Source organism: Rhincodon typus, unplaced genomic scaffold (genome assembly GCF_021869965.1).
Source record: "Rhincodon typus isolate 14 unplaced genomic scaffold, sRhiTyp1.1 hic_rhity00000051, whole genome shotgun sequence".
In the NCBI taxonomy this organism is placed as follows: domain Eukaryota; kingdom Metazoa; phylum Chordata; class Chondrichthyes; order Orectolobiformes; family Rhincodontidae; genus Rhincodon; species Rhincodon typus.
The window spans coordinates 934,812-944,005 of NW_025965689.1; the positions used below are offsets into that span (position 1 = coordinate 934,812).

Genomic DNA, 9,194 nt, shown 5'->3' on the forward strand with positions numbered 1-9,194 from the left:
TTTGCCTTGACTGGATTCTTAGGGAGTTTGAAGGAGCCGGAGACGCCTTGGCCCTTGACCAGAACCAGGGAGCCTTTCGCCAGACGCCTCTTGATAGCCATCCTGATCTGTGCATTTTGCTTCTCCACATTGACCTCGCTTCTCTGCAGCGCCTTCTTTATAGCGGCCAGAGACGTCCCATTCCGATCGCTGCTCTCCCCGACAATGTTCAGAATCCGCTCACCCAACCCGGGACCGGCTGGTTTTTTTCCTGGGAGACGCCGCCTTCTTCTTCTTGGGAGTCTTGGGTTTGGTGCTGGCGGAAGCTGGAGGAGCCGTTTCGGCGGCTGCACTGTCGCTCATGTCGAGAACTCTGCGCTGAATCTCTCTCTGTCAGACTGAACTGGGTCAGCAATGAAGCTGCTGGTGGCGGCACTGAGCAACTTAAAGGCAGCGAGCGGACGGCGCGGAGACAACCTGCCCTCAGCTCCCTGCTCCTGCTGCCTCTCTGTGTTTCTCTCTCGGCCGAAACTCTCCAGTTCCTCTGCAATTCAGCATCTCCAGAGAGCCAGGGTCGATCGTTCCTGACCCTGACACGGGAAGATTTGCGGCCAAAACATTTTTACTCGAATTGACGCTTCCGTTGTCAAGTTGAACGCATTTTTCTGCTGCACTGATCGCGCTGTCTGGGCTGAGCGCTGACATTATCGTCACTTTTAGACTGAAATCTTAAAATCAACAAATACACTGCCTTGAATTCTAGCTTAGGAGTTTAGTGGGGGAGCAGGGGGATAATTTGAATTGAAAATATTTTTTTATTTGCAAAGATAGATTCGGGAATATCATGATATGAGCGTACACACAAACACAGTTACGTTTGACTCACCCGCCCGCCCCTTTCCGACAGTCTCTCTGACTCAATATTCACATCCGCACAGTCACAGGCCAGAAATATCGCCAAATGTAAATTGGACATAAGGAAATAATTTATTTTCCTTTCAGCCTTTGTTCCGATATCCAGGGAGTTAGTTGTAGTTTTTCTCCTCAGTAACTGTTAAACTCACTGAGGCCTGTGGGCAGGAGATTCGCTCTTCTTCAGATTCAGCTGCAACAGCCAATCATCTGGTTTGAAGTTTGCTCACCCAGATCAGTATTTTTCATTCCGGGGACAATAGACAACATCGGTTCTGGAAATAAACAGCCATAGAAACATAGATAATAGCAACTGGACCTAACCAATCGGCCCTTCAAACCTCTCCTCCCACTCATCATGAAAATGGCAGATCATCCAACTCAATAGCCTGTGTCAGTTTTTCTCTCATATAGAGTCATTCAGCAAGGATGCAGAACCTTCGGTGCAACCATTACATGCCGAATATAATGCCAACCTAAACTAGTTCCACCTACCTGTCCCTGGCCTATTTTCTTTCTTATTTATGTACTTATCCAAATGTCGTTTTAATATTATAATTGTAGCCACAGAGACAATTTCGTCAGGAACTTCATTCCACATGCGTCCATGCTCTATGTAAAAAAAAACTCTCAAGTCTTTTTTTTAAAAATCTCTCTCCTGTCACATTAAAAATGTCCACCCTGGTCTTCACTTCCACTCCCCCCTCCCCCACCTCCCCCCCATCCCATCCCAGGCAAAGGACAACGACCATCCACTCTGTCTCACCCCCCTCATTATTTTATAAACTTCTATAAGATGACCCCTCAACATTCTATGCTCCAGTGAAAAACGTCCCAGCCTATCCATCCTTTCTTTGTAACTCAAACCTCACACACATGGCAAATTACTGGTGAATCTCTTCTGAACCCTCTCCAGCTTAATAATATCTTTCCTCTAAATGTCCAACAAGAACTGGTCACAGTATTCCAGACGTGGCCTCACCAAAGACCCTTAGAACCTCAATGTGACTTCCCACCTCATAAACTCAAAGGACTGTGCAATGAAGGCAAGCATGCCTTCATTACCAGCCTGTTTAGATGTGATGCAGACTTCAACAGGTCTTCAACAGGACAGGTCCCTCTGTCCGACAACACTACCAAGACCCTCCCATTAATCGTACAAGGCCTACCTTTGTATGTTGCTACAAAATGGAAAACGTTGCATTCATCCAGATTGAATTCTATCTGTCATTTTGCAGCCCATCGAGGTATTTGATCAAGATCCATTTGTAATCTTCGGAAACCTTCTCCACTTACTACTATGCTACTAACTTTGCTATCATCCACAACCTTGTTTACCATGCCTTCTATATTCTCATTCAAATCATTTATATAATGACAAGCAAAAGAGGACCCAATACCAATCCCTCTGGAACACCACAGGTTGACAGGCCTACAGTCCAAAAAGCAACCCTCCATCTTCACTCTCTGGCTCTTGCCATTAAGCCAATTATACCTTGATTCCGAGATGGTAGGAACTGCAGATGCTGGAGAATCTGAGATAACAAGGTGTTGAGCTGGATGAACACAGCAGGCCAAGCAGCATCAGAGGAGCAGGAAGGCTAATGTTTCGGGCCTTTGGCCACAAGTGCTACACCCAACACCATATTGAAATCATACAATGCGTTGAACGTGGCTGATTTCTGTGGCAGAGAATTCCACAAGATCACCATTTTCTGAATGAAGCAGGCTCTCACCTTCTCAGCCCTGAATGGCCTATCCTTTCTCCTAAAAATATGACTCCTACCAACAGGAATATTCTTCTTGCATTTATACTTTCGAGGTCTGTTAGTGTCTTACAGATTTCTAAGAGAATCCCTCATTCTTCTGAATTTCAGCACATATATTCACAACCAATTCAACCTATCCTTCCATCCCAGTAATCTGCCTGTTAAAACTACCTTCATAGTAACACCATCCTTCCTCAGATAAGGAGGCCAAACCTGCTCTCAGTATTCTAAGTGTTGACTCACAGATGCCCTGTTAAATTGTCACAATTCACCATTTCTCCTGTACTCAAATCCTCTTTCCACAAAGGCCAACATACCTCTCGCCTTCCTCACTGCCTGCTGCACCTGCATGCTTACTTTCAGTGATTAGTGTATGAGGACACCCAGGTCTCGTTGCAAATTTCACTGTGTCCATTTATCGACATTCAGAAAATGACCTCCCTTCCTTTTATTTTGTTACCAAAGTGGATAACCCTACAATTAAACACATTATACAGTGTCTGATATGCATTTGCCCACTGACTCGACTTCTTCACAAGCAATGCATCCTCTTTCAGAACTGACCATCCAACCAATTTTGTGTCATTGTGAAATCTGGAGATATTACATTTGGTTCCCTCATCTAAATCACTGTGAATATATTGTGAAGAGCTTTGATCCTAAAACTGATTCTTGCCATTGAGAAAAAGATCCATTCATTCCCTCTATATGTTTCCTATTATCCAGCTAGTTTTTTTTTTAATCATTCTGAATGTGCTGCACCAATCCCAGTTCCTTGATGTTAACATGCTAATATCTTATGTGGGATTTTGTTAAAAAGTTTTTGTAAATTAAAATTAACACCTCTGCTTTATCATCTCTACTCCAGTAGATTTGTCAGGCTGGGAACATAGAACATTACAACAGAGGAACAGGTCTTCCAAATCCATGCTGACTCTGTCTGATCCTGACATTTTATGCCAATTATCTGCAATAAAATCTTCTTTTTTCCCTGCAGGCTGACTGGTCTAAAATTCCAAGTTTTATCTCTACACTCCCTTTACAAATAGATTGCTTATATTAGCTACGCTCCAATTTTTGGAAATTATTGTAGCGCCTATAAAGGTTTGGAACATCACCAGCAATACATCCACTATTTCTAAGAGCTCTGCAATGTAAATTATCAGTCACTGGTATTTCCCAGCCTTCAATCCTATCAATATTCCCAACACAATTTACTGAATAATACTGACTTGATTCAGTTTCTCCCTCTCACTAAACTCTGATTTCCCCAAAATTCCTGGTGTGTTATGTGTGTCGTCCTGTGTGAACATAGAACAACAGTAAGTATTCAGTTGGGTAGCCATTTTTTATTCCTCACAATGGACTCCCCTCTTTTTGATTGTAAGTGACATGCATTTGTGTTTACCAACCTAGTTTTATTCCCATCCTCCTTTTACATATTTATCAATACATTAACAGTTAGTTTTTAATGGCTTCTGCAAACTTGCTCTTTTCCACATTTTCTCATTCATAATCAATGCATTTGTTTATTCCTTCTTTCCTAATTTTGAAATTTTCCCCAGCTTCAGGGACTTTTATTTTCTTTCGAGTTCTTTTTCTTCTCAATTTGTACGCCTCTTCCATGGATCAAAAACTATGTTAAATAGCCCTCTTAAACGACAGTTTTGTAAACTGTAAAAAGAGCACCTTCCATACTGATGAACACATCCATTTAAAAGGATTTGGACAGCCGATGTGAAGGAACACTACCTTGATATAGGGCAAATTCCCATCCAAGCCACCCACCATCCTAACTTAGAAATATATCCCCTTTCCTTCACTGTCGCTGGATCAAGACCCTGGAACTCCCTCCTAATGGCAATGTGGGCAGTACATGGATACAACTGTTCCAGAAGGCGGCTCAGCACCACCTTCTCAAGGGAGGAAACTAGGGACGGGCAATAAATGTTGGGCCCAGCCAGCGACATCCACGTCCCAGGAGTGAGTAAACAAGAACATTTAGGGTCTATTGTTGAGGTATCCCGTTCATCACAAGGTTTCTGTCAGCACATACCTGAGAATAAAATCAGTCATCTACTCGAAACTGGTATTTGCATCGCGTTCCAGAGATGTTATTACACACCTCTGGTCCGGGTGTAACTTTAGCACGGTCCTCCTGACCCAGAAATAGGGACACTACCACCGCGCCGCAAGATTCCCTCCAACAGTTACATTCTGCCTTCGTAAGAATGTCCCATTTGTTCCATCGGTCTGTATGTTATTTTGACAGAGTTAAAATGAGACGGAGGTCAGCAGGATTGAACACTACAGTTAACCTGAGATCCGACGTGATGTTATTGAATGGTGAAGCACATTAAAGGGCCGAATGGCCGTCAACTTCACAGCTTCCCCATCAGAATGTAAGTTATTAACATGACCCAGGAATGATCTCCATTGGAGCTTCAGAAAAGGCCAATGCCCCAACTTGAAACGTTCTCTGCCCTTTCCCCCACAGCCCCATTTGCTTTGCTCAAACTGGGAGTAAAGGGAATTGGGGAAATGACCAATTGATGTTTGTTTCTGGAACTCATTGGGAGAAGCAACGCATGCGCGATGCTAGCCCGGCCCCCAAAGCTGCTTGTTGCTGACTGGAGGAGCGCATGCGTGAGGCCCTCCCCCAGTGCTGCCCATGAGGAGCATTTACTCAGTGAGTGGAAGAGGTTTGTTTGAAACCGACCGCAATGGAGAGACCAGCGCCCAGGGAAGCGAGGGAATAGCAGGCTCCTTTCAGCAGCGCATCGCAATGTGAGTCCGGGACACAGAGGGGGGGGTTCCGACAGCGGCATTGATTCGGGCTCAGTTCAGGGAGAACCGGGGGCTGTTTGTAGGAGGCCGAGCGGAGTAGGAACTGGATCCCGGAACTTGGAGTGAGCGGCCTGGCGGGGAAGAGAGAGGCCTTTCTCGGGCTGTGTGTGGGCCTGCTGAGGGAGACACAGCGGCAAGAAGCTGCTTGGGTGGTCATTCTTGTGATATTTCATCCTCCAAACGCTGATGGTAATTCACCGTTAGCTTCTGTTTCACGTTGTTTGTTGCGAATTGGCATTGAATCGTAAAGAAGTCACAGTACATACAGATGTGTTAATCATGTAAAGTATAAATACAGCACTCACTGGTTTAAAACTCTCGTATTTTTTTTGAAATAGTGCCTGTTGTTCTTCCCTTAGACAGTGTGTTGGAAGCTGGGCATTGAACTGTATAAGCATTCAATTCATGGACCGTGCAGGTGTTGGTTAGTTTTTGTATCTCAGTAAATTGTTTTAGAATTTCGCAAAAAGAAAGAGACTAGGAGGAGCTCAGGTTCATGATGGAGCCAGACCCTTCTCTGTTTGAATTGTTGGCATTAAAACAAGGAAGTATTGTGAGTATTAATTAAATTTTGCATTGATCAGTTTTAATATTTTCAAACTCGTTGGATGTTGATTTACAGGAGAATTCTGTTCTGTCTTCCTCCAGGCAAATATTTGATGGGCCAAGACAATATCATATTTCCTCGGTACAGCACCAAGTGTGACCAGCTGCTCCTACCAAACAGCAGATATGTTAGCAATGTCAGAGTGGAGAATTTACTTTCCACAGGCACAGAGCTAAGCCTTGCATTGAGCTCAATTTCCAGATATATACATTCAATCCAAGGGTCAAACACCACCAACAAAATACAAATGGTTTTTTTTTCTCTATAAACCGGTGCAGTTCCAGTAAAGTTCATCTTTGAAAGCCCATTGTCATCCATAGCATTTGAAGAGGGATGGATTGAATCTTCATCACAAATATACACTCTAACTGCATTGAATGCACGTTAAGTAAGGGCATTTTTAAAGTTACAATCAAGGTATATAAATAGATCAAGTTGTTACATTGTTACAATGACCACATATGGACTGGATATTGAGTACAGACATGGAAGGAAACTTTTGAAGTTATCAGTGACTGAGGAAGGCAAAAATAACAAACAGAAGATTCTGGAAAAGCTCAGCAGGTCTGGCAGCATCTGTGACGAGAAATCAGCGTTAACGTTTCAGGCCTGGTACACTTCCTCAGTTGTGAACAAAGGCCACCGGATCTGGGAGGCATTGGCTTAGTGGTATTATCACTGGACTGTTAATCCAGAGACCAGACAACATTCTGGGGACCTGGTTCGAATACCGCCACAGCAGATGGTGGAATTTGAATTCAATAAACATCTGGAATTAAGAATCTAATGATGACAATAAATCCATTGTCTGTTCTCAGGAAAAAAAAATCCATCTGGTTCACTCATGTCCTTGAGGGAAGGAAACTGCCATCCTTACCTTGTCTGGCCTACATGTGACTCCAGACCCACAGCAATGTGGTTGACTCTGAACTGCCCTCTGGGCAATTAGGGACAGGCAATAAATGCGAGCCCAGTCAGCAACACCCTCATACTGTGAATGAATAAAGAATAAAACTTTTGAGAAGAGGTTATTCTGAGGCAAAAGGGAGCATTGCACAAACAACAACTGCAAGAAGATTTGTTAGAGACAGTTTGAAGTTTTGGAACAAACATTGAACAGGATAGTAAACTCCTGCAATAACAAACAGATGAACTAATGGGATTACAGTTCACATAAGTATGACAGGATCAAACACGTTCATTAAATTACAGTCGTAATTGATTCCAATCTCATTAACGAAAGAATGTTGTCCCTTCAGGTGAACAGAATTAGTTAGTGCAAGGGGTGTGAATCATCCCAAAAGACAGTCAGCCGAGACAGTCATGAAAACAGCAGATAACACCATTTTGCAGCGATTAGTTGTTTCTTTGAAATTATTCACAGTATTAAGAAATAGATTCTAGTTAAAGATTCTTCAGATAATTATGTTGAAATCTATAAATATACGTACATAATAAAATACAAAGATCACTAAAAGCATTAAGGAAAAGATTCAAATAGAGAATACAGAAGTTAGTTAGTCTGTGGAGGCTTTCCTATATCACTGAAGGAATGCTTAGTGCACCTTGTTCGGGTGAATAATTAGTTCATGCCATTGCATAGTTCCACCAACCATATGTGAAGTAGATACTGAGTACAGATATGGATGGAAACATTCACATCAGGAACTGAGCAGGACAGTATTAAACGTTTGACCAATACATGTCCCAGGCAGAGACAGAGTAATTAAATAATGTGACTTTTAAATACACACATCCTGTGCCAAAGCCTGACAGAGAATGCTCACTGAGTGCACGTGTTCTCTGTCTGTCTCTGTCTCTCTCTCTCTCACACGCATGCGCGCGCACACACACACACACCACACAGTGATTTACAATGAGTTGCAAATACATACACTATCCCGACACATGTGCTGCAACATCTAACAGCCATGAAGATCATGTACACTGCAAGCCTCAGAACGTGTAACGTTCAAAGTGATTTCTCCTCATGGATTTCAGATTAGAGAGCTAGCTTTTCATGATAAGAGACAAACGAAACAGAATGTGAGCTCAGTAATTCAATCCCCATGCATTTAAATCCATGGTAATTGCCGTGGTCATAAACAAAATATCATTTGTTCACTCCATCGGAAAAAACTGTTGAATTTTGTGACAGAATTCTCATGAACTGCTCCAAGAAATAAATTGAAGAGGATATTAATTGCACCTCCAAATGTCTCACCATCTCTTTGACTTAGAGAGGCAATTAAAGTATCAACTCCTTTTGTATAAACTGGAGGAATTGCATATCAGGGCAAGTTTCAGATTGAAACCTATATTGCCATTGAATTTGTTTGCACAGAACTATAAATTGAAAAGCAGAACCCATCTGATACGCAACTACTGAATATAAAGTTTGTTATTAAATGGGCCAGAAGGAAATCAAATAAGATACAGAAAAAAAACATACATTCAAGCAGATAACCAAGGTTGATGACTATACAATTAAGAATGTCTCGAACAGTGAACTTGCAAACTTGCAAAGATGAACATTAAACTCTAAACACATTTAGACCAGACACTGACCAATCCCAGAATAAAATTTAAACTGTACCATAGCCTGAATATTATGGAATATACTCAACCCGCAGGCACACTGCCAGAGACATACAAGGGTAAAAACACTAACAGTTTCACTTTCAGCACCTTACACATTTGGCAGCAAATAAAATCTGATTTGTGTTGAGGAGCAGATATTTGAACATCAAAGAAAACCTGCAACTTCTAAAAGTGCAATATTCGACTGAAACTGACAGTCACAGGTTGAGAACTTCACTTGCACGTTCACACAGCAGAAACTTGACAGGGAGAGAATGACAAATGCATTCACACATTCACAAACCAGATAGTGACAGGTATAGGTTAATAACTAGTCTCTCAGATTTACAGGGCAGGATCTGACTGGGACAAATGGCACAAATACACTCGCACAGCCATAGGGAAGAAACTGACACGCACATAGTGATAAGTACACTCTCATATTCGCATATCAGAAAATGACAGGGACAGAATGATAATTGCACACACATTCAGACTGC

At 42.3% G+C, this 9,194-nt stretch overlaps 1 pseudogene; it reads right to left on the bottom strand.

Moving 5' to 3' along the window:
• The window catches only part of LOC125488119, a 2,740-nt pseudogene extending 2,346 nt beyond the window's left edge, over positions 1–394 (bottom strand).
• Positions 395–9,194: the final 8,800 nt, after the last annotated feature.